At 41.5% G+C, this 15,733-nt stretch overlaps 1 protein-coding gene across 3 annotated transcripts in view; it reads left to right on the forward strand.

The window, feature by feature from the left end:
* MORC2 (MORC family CW-type zinc finger 2) overlaps window positions 1-15,733 on the forward strand; it is a 176,097-nt gene that overhangs the window by 25,078 nt on the left and 135,286 nt on the right. The gene's annotated exons all lie outside the window — the stretch shown is intronic.

Below are 15,733 nucleotides of genomic sequence, written 5' to 3' on the forward strand. Positions count from 1 at the left end.
CCAGGTGCTTCACAAATTGATTCGTAATAATGAAAAAGTGAAAAAAAAAACACTTTTTCATTTTTACGAATTAATTTGTGAAGCACCTAGGGGTTCCAAGTGCTCACTATGCATCTAGATAGGTGCCTTGGGGGGTCTAGTTTCCAAAATGGGGTCACTTGTGGAGGAGCTCCAATGTTTGGGCACACAGGGACTCTCCAAATGCAACATGATATCCGCTAACAATTTGAGCCGACAATTTGTTAGCGGATATCATGTTGCATTTGGAGAGTCCCTGTGTGCTCAAACATTGGAGCTCCCCCACAAGTGACCCCATTTTGGAAACTAGACCCCCCAAGGCACCTATCTAGATTCATAGTGAGCACTTGGAACCCCAGGTGCTTCACAAATTGATTCATAAAAATGAAAAAGTGTTTTTTTTTTCACTTTTTCATTTTTACGAATCAATTTGTGAAGCACCTGGGGGTTCCAAGTGCTCACTATGCATCTAGAAAGGTGCCTTGGGGGGTCTAGTTTCCAAAATGGGGTCACTTGTGGGGGAGCTCCAAAGTTTGGGCACAGAGGGGCTCTCCAAACGCAATGTGGTGTCCGCTAACAATTTGAGCCGATTTTCCATTCAATTTGTTAGCGGATACCATGTTGCATTTAGAGAGTCCCTGTGTGCCCAAACATTGGAGCTCCCCCACAAGTGACCCCATTTTGGAAACTAGACCCCCCAAGGCACCTATCTAGATTCATAGTGAGCACTTGGAACCCCAGGTGCTTCACAAATTGATTCATAAAAATGAAAAAGTGTTTTATTTTCACTTTTTCATTTTTACGAATCAATTTGTGAAGCACCTGGGGGTTCTAAGTGCTCACTATGCATCTAGATAGGTGCCTTGGGGGGTCTAGTTTCCAAAATGGGGTCACTTGTGGGGGAGCTCCAATGTTTGGACACACAGGGGCTCTCCAAACGCAACATGGCGTCCGCTAACAATTTGAGCCGATTTTCCATTCAATTTGTTAGCGGACACCATGTCGCGTTTGGAGAGCCCGTGATGTGCCTAAACAGTGGAGCTCCCCCACAAGTGTCCCCATTTTGGAAACTATACCCCTCAAAGATTTTATTAAGGTGTATAGTGAACATTTTGAACCCAGAGGTACGGCACATTATTTGTTTACATTAGGTCATCATATTGAATAAGTTTTCATTATTCTTGAGCGCAAGTGCTCGCTACTTGAGTTTGCATCGGGTACTCAGGTATGCACCATGTACAGCGTGTGCTCGAGTGACATGCTCGAGTCCCTGCTCCGCATGTTTCACGGTTATTAGACACCCAAAAAAAAACATGCGGGGATCGCTCGTGCATGGCAGGCAATCCCCGTAAAGTTTTTTGGCCGCGAAGCATATGGGGCAGAGACTCGAGCATGTCACTCAAATACCCACGATACTAAATGCATACCAGAGCACCCGATGCAAACTCAAGTAGCGAGCACTTGCTCTCAACACTAGTCGCCATATCGTCATCTTTTTTTCTTACTTTTGAAAAAAATCCCAACCCTAGCCCCAGCACAACCCTAGCCCCAGCACAACCCTAGCCCCAGCACAACCCTAGCCCCAAACCCAGCCCTAACCCTAGCCCAATCCTAACTCAAGAGTTTATTTTTGACGCCGTTCCTTGTGCGGTATAAGTGATTAGACGACTTTATTCTTCGGGTCGGTGTGATTACAGCAATGCCAGAATCATATGGGGTTTTTATGACTGACAGCTGTCACACACTAAAAGACGCATTTTTTGTAAAATCTAGTTTTTGCATCGCCATATTTTGAGAGCTATAATTTTTCCAAATTTTGGCAGACAGTCATGTGACGGCTCGTTTTTTGCGGGATGACTTGACGTTGTTATTGGTGCCATTTTCAGGCACGTGACATTTTTTGATCGCTTTCTATTCCGATTTTTGGGAGGCAGAATAAACAAAAACCAACAATTCAGGAATTGTTTTTTTTTTTTTTTTTTTTTATTCTGTTCCGCGTGTGGTAAAATTGATGAGGCAGCTTTACTCTTCGGGTCAGTACGTTTACAGCGGTACCACATTTGTATAATTTTTCTATGTTTTGGCGCTTATACACAATAAAAGCTATTTTATAGAAAAAAATATTTTTTAGTATCGCTTTATTCTGAGAGCTATAACTTTTTTATTTTTCGGCTGATGGAGCTATATGGCGGCTTGTTTTTTGCGGGACGAGATGACGTTTTCAGCGGTATCATTTTTATTTATATGCGTCTTTTTGATCGCGTGTTATTCCACTTTTTGTTTGGCGGTATGGTGATAAAGCATTGTTTTTTGCTTGTTTTTTTTTTTTTTTTTTTTACCGTGTTCACTGAAGGGGTTAACTAGTGGGACAGTTTTATAGGTCAGGTTGTTCCGGACGCGGCGATACCAAATATGTGTACTTTTATTGTTTTTTTTTTATTTTTTTTATAATAATATTTATTGATGGGTACATTATATTTTTATTTTTGGTGTATTATTTTTTTTATTTTTTTATAATATTTTTGCACATTTTTTTTTTTTTTTTTTTTCCACTTTCACACAGTTTATACACTTTATTACTTTGTCCCACTCTGGGACTTTCACTTTTTTTTTTCTGATCGCCTGCATGGCACAGGAATGGAGCACCATCCCTATGCCATGAAGGCTGTCAGAAGTGCACAGTGTGAAGATTGCTTGGAGATGCACTGCGCATGTCCAAGCAATCTTCCTGCTCTCTGGTGACCCGGATGTTGTCATGACGACATCGGGTCGTCATGGCAACACCCGGGAAGCCTTTGCAGACTGCGCTGGAAGCCGGAAGAGGAGGTGAGTATCGGCGATCACCTCCCCTTGCCCCCGCAATGCCGCGATCGACTTCGATCGACTTCGATCGCAGCATCGCGGGGGTTAATGTGCTGGGAGCGGTGCGTGACCGCTCCCTGCACATAGTACCGGGTGTCAGCTGTGACAATCAGCTGACACCCGGCGGCGATCGCGCCCGCACAGCCTGTGTGCGCGCGCGATCGCCATGACGTACTAATACGGGTCTGGCTCTTAAGTCCCAGGGCACAGACGCGTATTAGTACGTCAGATGTTATTAAGGGGTTAAACAGAGTGATGTATTTCAAGTGTTTTTCTGTTAATGTTCATGATTATGGCTTACAGCCAATGAAAACACAGAAGTCATTTTCTCAGTAAATTAGAATACTTTATAACAGCTTGAAAAATGTTTTTAAAATCCGAAATGTTGGCCTACTGAAATGTATGTTCAGTAAATGCACTCAATACTTGGTTGGGGCTCCTTTTGCATCAATTACTGCATCAATGCAGCGTGGCATGGAGGCGATCAGCCTGTGGCACTGCTGAGGTGTTATGGAAGCCCAGGTTGCTTTGATAGCTGCCTTCAGCTCCTCTGCATTGTTTGGGCTGGTGTCTTATCGTCCTCTTGCCTGACCTTAACCCCTATGGGGTATTGTCGAGTTTGCTGGCTAATCAAGCACAGTGATACTGTTGTTTTTAAACCAGGTATTGGTGCTTTTGGCATTGTGGACAGGTGCCAAGTCCTGCTGGAGAATGAAATTTCCATCTCCAAAAAGCTTGTCGGCAGAGGGAAGCATGAAGTTCTCTAAAATTTCCTGGTAGGTGGCTGCGCTGACTTTGGTCTTGATTAAAACACAGTAGACCTACACCAGCAGATGACCTCAAGCAGCTTGGCTTGTGTGCCTCTCCACTCTTCCTCCAGACTCTGGGACCTTTGATTTCCAAATGAAATGCAAAATTTACTTTGCATTTACTTAGTGTGTCAATGACTGTCTTCTGGACATCTGTCAAGTCAACAGTCTTCCCCATGATTGTGGAGCCTACTGAAACAGACTTAAGGGACTTTTTTTTAAACGCTTAGGAAGCCTTTGCAGGTTGTTTTTTTTTTTTTAAATTTACTGAGCCTGAGACTTTTGTGTTTTCATTGGCTGTTATCCATAATCGTCAACATTAACAGAAATAAACACTTTAAATAGATCACTCTGTTTGCAATTACTCTATATAATGAGTTTCACTTTTTGTATTGAATAACTGAAATAAATTTTAACGTTTTGATTTTATTCTAATTTTTTGAGATGCACCTGTATGTGAAACCATATTAACCAGAATAACAGTGGTGTAGGTATACTATTCCTGAACAATTCACCTAAGACATTGGCAGAGCAATGAGTTTGTAGGGCATTATTTACTTTCACATTTTTGCCTGCCATTGAGTTGCTCAGGTATTGTTCAATTTCACACCTTGGGCGGCCAATGCTTACTTTGTACGCATCCATTAATTTAATTAAACTCTACTAATCCAAACTGCCATCTCAGGTGACTAAGACAAGATGGTATACTTAGTAATATCACAAAAATAATGGGTTTCACATACTGCTGTACATGCTTTTCTTTTTCACTAAAAACGCTGAAAGACTACATGCTCTATTGTGCAAAAAAACATGCAAAGCACAAAGTACTGAGGACATAAAAAAAAACAAGCTGTATGCGTGAGATTTCTGAACTCAGACATTGCTGGTACTGTAAAACGCAGCTGAAAATTGGCATTTAAAAAAAAACAAACAAACAAAAAAATGCCTAGTGTGAACACTTAACCAGGCTTAAAAATAGGCCAAATTAGACTTTGCTAAAAACCATTTAGACAGTTCTGGAAAAGTTTTATTTGAATAAATGAACCAAAATCCACTTCAACCTGTACCAGAATGATGGTAAGAAGAAAGTATGGAGAAGGCTTCGAACAGCTCATGATCCAAAGCATACCACATTCTCTGTAAAACATGGTGGAGGCAGTGTGATAGTATGGGCATGCATGATTTTCCAATGGTACTGGGTTAATGGTGTGAATTGATGTGACTAAAGAGCGAAACTGCTGGATGAACTATTTCTGCCTTCTATGCTTTCTGCTCAGATTCAATGAAATGCTGCAAGGTTGATTGGACGGTCTTCACAGTACAGATGGACAATGACCCAAAACGTAATGTGGAAGCAACCCTGGAGTGTTTTAAAGGGAATTTGTCACCACATTTGAACTATCTAACCTATTAATATGAGCTTACAGGTTATAGACTGCTTAAAAAAAGTCCTACATGTATGCCTCATAGCAGATCCCTTGTTGAGAAATCATCTTTTATCAGTATATATAAATGACCTCTTCCAGGTTATGGGAAGGATGCTGCCTGGAAGATAACTGCCTCCATGCCTTTTTTTGATATGAAGGAGAGATGCTAGTGTGAGACAAGTAACAACAGGATAACTGAACTTTTTATCTTCTTAAAAGCACCTTTTTATGCTTCTCTCTGAGCTCTGAGGTGTTGCAACAATATAGCATCTCTGTCTGCCTGTGAGATGGAACCTGCAAGTGTATCAGTTCTAACCACACAAGCTCTGCAGTGAGATCACAAGAGCAGAGAGTGGCCATTACATATCACACTGGTAACTCCCACTTTCATATAAAATAAGCTCTGGAAGCAGAGTTGTCTTCCAGGCAGCATCCTCCCCATAGCCTGAAGAGGTCATTTACATAAGGTGGTAAAAGATGATTTATCCACAACAAGGCATCTGATATGAGGCATACAGGTAGGACTTTGTTAGGCAATCTATAACCTGTATGCCCATAATATTTTAGATAAGTTAAATGTGGTGACAAATTCCCTTTAAGGCAAAGTAGAATATTCTGCAATAGCCAAGTCAATTACCAGATTTCAGCTCCATTTTGCATGCATTTCACGTGCTTAAGGCAAAACTTGGGGCAGAAAGACCCACAACCAAACAACAACTGAACTTGGCTGCAGTAAAGGCCTGACAAAGCATCACAAAGGAGGAAACCCAGCGTTTGCTTGAAGTCTGGAAGCTATAGATGTCGCCAGTTATTGCCTGTAGAGGATTCTCTACAAAGTATTAAAATTGAACACTATTTAAACACCACGCAAGCTCTTTTTTTTTTTGCACCGTTGGAGTGTGCTTTATATGTAAGTCCCCTGTCATATACTCACCTTTTGCCTCCTTCATCGGTTTCCCCTGACGCTTTAGTCCATCTCCTGTGAAAAGTGACCTGACGGTGCACTCCTGGAGTCTGCTGGAGCACGTCAGAGGTTACTTTTCAATACAAGTTGAGTGCCCCGTTCTGGCTCTCATAGATTTGTATTAAGAGCTTGTGAGTGGAGCTTCTGACTTCCGGCTGTTAGAAGCTGCGCCCACAAGATGGCGCGGGGGGACTGGAGCGGTGCTGAACACCGGGGAAGATGTCGAAGGGTGAGTATATGACCGGGTGCTGGGGGCTTACACTTCGAGCCACTCCAGCCCTGAAAAAAGCCAAAAACCGCTGGAGTGGTACTTTTAAGGTAAAGTTAATTAGTCCAGTTACTTTGAACTCCTGAAATGAAGATTATTTGTAGAAAAATGGTTTCAGTTCCAAAATATTTCTCCAGATATTTTTGTTCAACCCCTTTAAAAACAAAACACCCCGTGGTTCCTATGGAGAGTTCGTAAAGTAGCGAGAGACAACTGGTTAATTCATCACTCATGTGGCCAGGCATTGCTTTGTAGAAAGACACACAAACACACACCAAATTTACTGCTTTATGCCAACTTTGACAACACTGTGGAAGTTGATAGAAGATTCCAGCTGAGGCTGAAGAGCAGGCAATATCAGGTTTTTCAATGCCCCTATGAAGTGCAGCCAGGAAAATGCATGAGAAAAAAAATTGATTTAAGTTGCTTCTGGAGATTAGCCTATCGATTCACAGGACCCTAGTCCAGCAGCCAGTTTAACATTCTGTGGTTGCTGGATGGGTGGATGTGAATCACATCTTACTTGCTAGTTTCTCCGGCTCTTTTGATTAACAGGCCGGGCGCAATGTTACCATTGCTTGGTGATGGGATACACAACATCACAGCAGGCTGGCTAATAAGAGATGCTTAGGATATCAGCAGGTAGGAGGCATTTTGCTGAGCTCCCGTCCAGTAGCCTTGGAATACTGACAGCTGCTTCACCAGTATCTTTAAGAATTTATTTTACTCCTGTCAGTTTGCTTCTCTCAAGAGGTGACACCCTGGCTAAACCTGTTCAAGTTCCCTTATGGGACTAGTTAGTATTATAAAAAAAACAAAACTCTTGCAAAAACTCATTTGATTTTGTCTTGTTAATAATGACCCATACTGTAAAGGTATAATGTATATCGCGCATGGTTATTGTCATAAAAGATATATTAATAATTCTGACAGAATTGCTGTTTCTGTTCATTTTCATTTTGCCTCACAAAATTGAAAAAGTGATTTAAAAGTTGTTACCCAAAGTCTCTTGATAACTGGGTGTCCCACCACTAATATATATAATATATCTATCTGTAGGCAGGGCTCCGACTCCTCAATTTCGATGAAACCGACTCAGACTCCCTCATACATGGCTCATGTTTAAATGATAAATATACTGTAGTACAGATTCAACTCGGCTAAAAGTCTAGACCCTTACATCAGGAATAGGACAGACCTTTACAGGACATATCATAACTTTTCCAAATTCTTATGAAAAAATATTCCCCACAAACTACATTGAACTACTGTACCCAATTTATTATATATTTTAGTAGTTGGAGTTGGTACATTTTATACTGACTCCACCAACATGGACACTGACTCCACAGCCCTGTCTATAGGTGCATCTCACTAAATTAGAATATCATGAAAGTCTATTTCAGTTCTTCAATGCAAAAAGTGAAACTCATCTATATATACAGTACAGACCAAAAGTTTGGACACACCTTCTCATTTAAAGATTTTTCTGTATTTTCATGACTTTGAAAATTGTACATTCACACTGAATGCATCAAAACTATGAATTAACACATGTGGAATTATATACTTAACAAAAAAGTGTGAAACAACTGAAAATATGTCTTATATTCTAGCTTCTTCAAAGTAGCCACCTTTTGCTTTGATGACTGCTTTGCACACTCTTGGCATTCTCTGAGGTGTTATGGAAGCCCAGGTTGCTTTGATAGCAGCCTTCAGCTCGTCTGCATTGTTGGGTCTGGTGTCTCATCTTCCTCTTGACAATACCCCATAGGGGTTATGGTCATAGGGGTTATGGTCAGGCGAGTTTGCTGGCTAATCAAGCACAGTGATACTGTTGTTGAAATTTCCATCTCCAAAAAGCTTGTTGGCAGAGGGAAGCATGAAGTGCTCTAAAATTTCCTGGTAGACGGCTGCGCTGACTTTGGTTTAATAAAACACAGTGGACCTACACCAGCAGATGACATGGCTCCTCAAACCATCACTGATTGTGGAAACTTCACACTAGACCTCAAGCAGCTTGGATTGTGGCCTCTCCACTCTTCCTCCAGTCTCTGGGACCTTGATTTCCAAATGAAAATTGGAACTCTGGGACCTTGTGGAGTGTGTCAATGACTGCCTTCTGGACATCTGTCAAGTCAGCATTCTTCCCCATGATTGTGAAGCCTACTGAAACAGACTAAGGGACCTTTTTTAAGCACGTAGGAAGCCTTTGCAGGTGTTTAATTGTTCTAATTTACTGTGATAATGACTTTTGTGTTTTCATTGGCTGTAAGCCATAATCATCAACATTAACAAAATAAACACTTGAAACAGTTCACTCTGTTTGTAATGACTCTCTATATAATGAGTTTCACTTTTTTATTGAAGAACTGAAATAAATTAACGTTTTGATGATATTCTAATTTAGTGAGATGCACCTGTATATGTAACCCTTGTTGATACTAGATTTAACTTAGAAGCTTACCAAAGTAATGTGTTCGAAAAGATCTACGCATGGTTTGACCATGAGAGAGCCTTTGTCAGAGGATATCAATATTTTTAAGATCAGTAATGTTTTCAAAAAAGTTTAAATAAAAAAAAATATATATATATATATATATATATAATTTATTTTTTTTAATAATCCATTCTGGTGTGAGTGCAGTGTTAGCTGGAATAGAATGTAAATTGCCTTGTGGTATTATGAATACACCAGATATCAGACAAGACATTCCGATGGATGCGCTGTCCTACTGTGTCAATTTTTTTTTTTTTTGTGTTGGAGTGAGTGGGACGAGGAGGGACAGTCTGTCAATGTGTTTGGGGCAAGTTAAAGTCAATACCAACGATAACTGCTGTGTGTCGCAGGGAGTTGTCTTTTGATACATTCTATGATGAAGATAATCTGGCCCTAATTTGGAGCATATAAATAGCTTTTTTTTTTCAATTTGTTTACCATGTAATGAGCCCTGAACGATCAACAATCTTAAATATGCAGACGGCATAACATTGATAAGTCCTTCATTCCATCTACACTTGTTCTTATTATGGAGTGTCAGGATGGAAAGCTTGAACATGGGACTACTACTCAATACAAAAAAGAGAAAAAGATTGACAACTGCGAGATACAACCGGGACACATTTAAGATGGATGGCGACAAACTGGAAATTGTCAAGGACTTCAACCTACTCTGATCGATGATCACTCAAGATGCAGCGACGACACCGGAAGTCAATAGGAGAATGGCTATGGACAGATCAACAATGAAGTCACTGGACCGGGTCTTCAAATCAAGGAACATTTTACTGGCGATGAAGACACAACTCATACATTTTTTTTTTCTGGACGATAAAGAAATGACAGAATTAGAATCAATGCCTTCGAAATGTGGTGCTGGAGAAGGATGTTATCAATACCATGGGTGGTAAGAAGAACAAACCAATAAATTTTGAAACAAATCAAGCCAGACATGTCACTGGAAGCAAGGATCACCAAGCTATGACTTGCCTACTTTGGACACATCATACGAAGAGAGCAATTACTGGAGAAGGACATCATGGTTGGCAGAATAGAAAGGACAAGGCGAAGAGTAGGACCAGCAGCCCGACGGCTTGAGAAAATCAAGATAACTGCGGAGAAGACCCTGGTGAAACTCTCTAGGCTTGCACAAGATCAATCTTCCTACAGATCATTCATCCATCAAGTCTCCATGGCTCTAGATAGTCGAAGGCCATTAAATAATAAAGAACTATGACAAACTACCCTTGGGAGTCTGTTTTTACATGGTCGACTGATTGGAGCAAGAGCTAGAGACTGAAATTACAGCCTCAGCACTCCTAAAAGCATTTGCATTGAAAACAAGAATACCATCGTTTTGCAAAGTTAAACCTTCTGTACTGACATGGGTCTCCTGGTGGAAGGCTGTGTTTTTTTTTTTTTTGAGATGGAGCAGTGTCCGTCTTGCACGCGAGTTCTTCCCCCTTCATATTGAGCTAGATTTGTCTATCCATAATCCAGACTCCCAGATTGAGCTTGATAGCAGTTGACCTTTAAAAACAAAACTGGGGAGTTCGCGGATGCTGCTCGACCACCCTGTGCCATGAGAACGTAAACAGAAGGGAAAAGGCAAAAATGAAAGTCAGAGGAGGGAAGAAAAGAAAGGATAACGACATGATAAAAACTGATGAGAGCGCAAGACTGCAGGAGCATCAGATACAGTAGTGTTCAAAATAATAGCCTTGTGTAGCTCAATTATTGAGGTCAATCATTCTGTGAAGAAACAGGTGTGAATCAGGTGGTCCTTATTTACGGGTGATGCCAGCTCATGTTGTACATTCATTTCTCCTTGAAAGCCTAAGAAATATGGTCGTTCAAGACTTTGTTCAGAAGAACAGCGTACTTAAAATTTTGACTGGAAAGGGTAAAACTTGTAAAGAAGCGCAGCAAAGATGGGCTGTTCAGCTAAAATGATATCCAATGATTTAAAATGGAAAGCAAAACTAGAGAGACATGGAAGACTGCCATTCGCCTGGATTGAAAAATAACCAGAATGGCAAAGGCTCAGCCAAAAATCAGCTCTAGGATGGTCAAAGACAGTCTCAAGTTACCTGTGAGTACTGTTACAGAAGACGCCTGTGTCAAGCTAATCTCTTGTCCCTGCAAAGTTCCACTGTTAATAAAAACATGTACTGAAGCGGATACAATTTGCCAACGAACACATCAACTGGCCTAAAGAGAAATGGAGAAACCTTTTGTGGACTGATGAAAGTAAAATTGTTCTTTTTTGGGTCCAAGGGCTGCAGACAGGTAATCAGGCGACCCCCCCCAAACTCTGCATTCAAGCGACAGTACACCTCTGAAGACAGAGAGCATGGTGGTGCAAGCATCATTATATGGGCATGTTTCTCTTGCTATTGTGCCGGACCCATTTATCGCATACCATGGATCATGGACCAGTTTGCTTTATATTAAAATACTTGAAGAGGTCATGTTGCCGTACACTGAAGAGGAGGATATGCCCTTGAAATGGGCGTCTTCAACAAGACAATTACCCTAAACACACCAGTAAACAAGCAAAATCTTGGTTCCAGTCCAACAAAATTTGAGGTTATGGAGCGGCCAGCACAATCCCCCGGACCTTAATCTGATAGAACACTTGTGGGGTGACCTCAAAAATGCCTTTTCAGAGGCAAAGCCAACAAATGGCAAAAGATTGTGGGATGTAGTCAAAGCATCCTGGGCTGGAATAACAGTTGACAGGTGCCAGAAGTGGTTGACTCTATGCAATATGTGAAGCAGTTCTAAAAAACTGTGGGTATGTAACTAAATATTAGGTTAGTGATTCACAGGAATGTTAAATTCTCAAAAAAGAGTACATATTGTGAGTTTGTAAAGACAACGTTTAACTCCTAAACACTCCAAGATGTACCATTAAGCTATGGTGTGTCAGGGTGTTTAGGCGTAAGCTCAGGACCTGAACCGGCTCCACACAGTGTAAATGCTGGTTATAGATGACATTTGCCTTTTAACCTCTTCTCAACATCGGCAAATGTACAGCCCAGCAGGAAGTACATTCTCGCAAACCACTGCACACATACGATGCTCTTATTGTGCTGGCTTACAAGTAGAACCTACAAAACAATCAGTGGGCGTCAACTATATATTTCTGATGACACCCTGCTAGTGCCAGTCGTGGGCGTTTAACCCCTCTGATGCTCCTGTTAACAGTGACAGCGGCATCTATTTGCTGATAGAGGGAGGAGGTTCCCTCTTTGCTCCGCTTGGCACCACGCAATTGCAGCATGCCTTTGTTCATCACAGTGACCGATGCGTTTTTGACGCAGCTGATTTCCTGCCAGAGATCAGTTTTGCTGCAGATTTCTGACTGAAAAAAAAAAACACATGTGGAAACATAGCCTTATTCTGAGAGTGAAGTCAGGCAAAAGCCAGAAAGAGGTACCTATGGAATTCAACTGTTCTGAGAGTTAAGTGTCACGTATATTAAAGAAAAATATGGTTATGGAGCAGCTGACAAACCTAGAAGTGGACGACCACAGAAAACTTCCTCCAGAGTTGATTACATTCTTAAGAAAAAATCAATATCTGATGTCCATAAAAGTGCTGTATAGATTCACATGAAATGAATGAAGAATATGGGGTAAAAGTGAGTTACCAAACTGTGGTGCGACATCTAAGAGCAGTAGGGTTGAATGCACAAGTTCCAGTCAAGAAGCCTTTCATCTCTGCAAAGAACCGGAAAGGCTGACTTGAGTTTGCCAAAGAACACAGTATACAGAATAATGGGCCCCACACAGCCCTCCATACAAAATAATGGGCCACACACAGCCCTCCATGCAGAATATTTCTGGCCGTGACACCAGAACCACCACCCCTATGTGGGGCCCATTAATCACCCTGCGGGCCAGATTTGGCCCACGAGCCAGAGTTTGACATTTATGGTCTAAGGTGTTGTGGTCGGATGAATCCAAGTTCAATCTGTTTGGTAGTGATGGCAAGCACTATATATACCGCCCAAAACGTAAAAACGTAATGATGTACCAAACACCTACAGTGAAACATGGTGGTAATGTCATGGTTTGGGGCTGCTTTTTTGCATCTGCCATTGGCCCACTGCATAGAATTGATGGAAATATGAATGTTCCCATGTGCAAGGATATACAGGTGCTTCTCACAAAATTAGAATATCATCAAAAAGTTAATTTATTTCAGTTTTTCAATACAAAAAGTGAAACTCATTATATAGTCATTACAAACAGAGTGATCTATTTCAAGTGTTTTATTTTTGTGAATGTTGTTGATTATGGCTTACAGCCAATGAAAACACACAAGTCATTATCTCAGTAAATTAGAATAATTAACAAAAAAACACCTGCAAAGGATTCCTAAGCGTTTAAAAAGGTCCCTTAGTTTGTTTCAGTAAACTCCACAATCACTGGGAAGACTGCTGACTTGACAGATATCCAGAAGGCAGTCATTGACACACTCCAGAAAGAGGGTAAGCCATAAAAGGTCATTGCTAAAGAAGCTGGCTATTCAGAGTGCTGTATCCAAGCATATTAATAGAAAGTGGAGTGGAAAGAAAGTGTGGTAGAAAAAAGTGCACAAGCAACCGGGATAACCGCAGCCTTGAAAGGATTGTTAAGAAAAGGCCATTCAAAAATTTGGGGGAGATTCACAAGGAGTGGACTGCTGGAGTCATTGCTTCAAGAGCCACCACACACAGATGTATCCAGGACATGGGATACAAGTGTCGCATTCCTTGTGTCAAGCCACTCATGACCAATAGACAACGCCAGAAGCGTCTTACCTGGGCCAAGGAGAAAAAGACCTAGACTGTTGCTCAGTGGTCCAAGGTGTTGGTGTTGTTTTCAGATGAAAAGTAAATTTTGCATTTCATTTGGAAATCAAGCTCCCAGAGTCTAGGAGGAAGAGTGGAGAGGCACACAATCCAAGCTGCTTGAGGTCTAGTGTGAAGTTTCACAATCAGTGATGGTTTGGGGAGCCATGTCATCAGCTGGTGTAGGTCCACTGTGTTTTATCAAGACCAAAGTCAGCGCAGCCGTCTACCAGGAAATTTTAGAGCACTTCCTGCTTCCCTCTGCCGACAAGCTTTTTGGAGATGGAAATTTCATTTTCCAGCAGAACTTGGCACCTGTCCACACTGCCAAAGGCACCAATACCTGGTTTAAAAACAACCGTATCACTGTGCTTGATTACCAGCAAACTCGCCTGACCTTAACCCCATAGAGAATCTATGGCGTATTGTCAAGAGGAAGATGAGCAACACCAGACCCAACAATGCAGATGAGCTGAAGGCTGCTATCAAAGCAACCTGGGCTTCTGTAACACCTCAGCAGTGCCACAGGTTGATTGTCTCCATGCCATGCCGCATTGATGCAGTAATTGATGCAAAAGGAGCCCCGACCAAGTATTGAGTGCATTTAGTGAACATACATTTCAGTAGGCCAACATTTCGGATTTTAAAATTATTTTTCAAGCTGTTGTTATACAGTATTCTAATTTACTGAGAAAATGACTTTTGTGTTTTCATTGGCTGTAAGCCATAATCATCAACATTAACAGAAATAAACACTTGAAATAGATCACTCTGTTTGTAATGACTCTATATAATATGAGTTTCACTTTTTGTATTGAAGAACTGAAATAAATTAACTTTTTTATGGTATTCTAATTTTCATACAGCACCTGTATGTGTATTTTATTTTTTGTTAAATTTTTAATGGGGGAAACGGGGGTGATTTTGAACCTTTTGTGGAGGTTTTTTTTTTTTTTTTTTTCATAGCTTTTAAACTTTTTACTGTATTAGTCCCCTTAGGGAATTTGAAGCTGCGATCGTTTTTGTGCTATGTATAAAATAAATCACTCTCTCCTATGAACGCCAGCTACATGCTGGCTTTCGCAATAGAATCGTAATGACAGGTGGTCATCACCATACCCCTGGCTGTCATGGCAACCCATCATCTGCTCCCTGCAATCACGTCACAGGCGCGCTGATGTATGGGTGAAATACTCACTCCCTGCCGGCGCATGTTAAAGTGGTTGTCCACTAAATGTTTGGCGCCGATAAAATAAAGCTTATTCTCACCTCCTGTGCTGGCACCGCTCCAGCGGTGTCTGCACTCGTTGTTTTGACACGTGAGCCTGGCACCTAATCAGCGCTGGCGTCACTGTCCCCACCTTTGGACATATTGAACATCAAGAGGAAGTCAGGGCTGCGTCTGCTCTCTTCCTCTAGTTTTTTAATACGTCCGATGTGGGGGACAGTGACACCAGCGCTGATTGGGCGCCAATCTGGCGTGTCATAACATCCGGCACGGGATGTGACAATAAGCTTTTTTTATTTTATCGGCCTCAAACATTTAGGTCGAGAAGGGGTTGTCCAAGTAGTGGACAACCCCTTTAAATACCGCTGTCAGAGATTGGCAGCCTCATTTACCAGGCTAGCAGCCATGGGTGGAGCTCCACTCCACCCATGGCTGTTAAAGTCACATGATAGCTGATTAAATCAGCCATGATCTGCAAGGAACACTGAACACGCATCAAAGTCATGGACGCGACCTTTGACGTACATGTATACCAAAGGTTGTGAAGGGGGAATAAATGCACCTTGCCACATGCTTGTTTTCCCTCAGTCTGCCCCCACCTTCAATCTTTTTTTCATATGGGACTAAACTTACCGGCACAGGACTAACCTGCCTCTTGTGCCCTTTGGTGATTCTCCTGCTTCATTTAACTTAACGTCAACAGAGCAGTTTTATCTCTACTGGACTGCTCTGTTGACTGACCATGACTGTTGACATCCTGCTGATTGACCGCCAACACCCCACCTCCCCTACCCAGTTAGACAGCTCTTTCGGCAGA

The sequence above is a fragment of the Phyllobates terribilis genome, unplaced genomic scaffold (assembly GCF_046119375.1).
Source record: "Phyllobates terribilis strain yellow unplaced genomic scaffold, ASM4611937v1 Scaffold_1__5_contigs__length_1240528914, whole genome shotgun sequence".
Lineage (NCBI taxonomy): Eukaryota > Metazoa > Chordata > Amphibia > Anura > Dendrobatidae > Phyllobates > Phyllobates terribilis.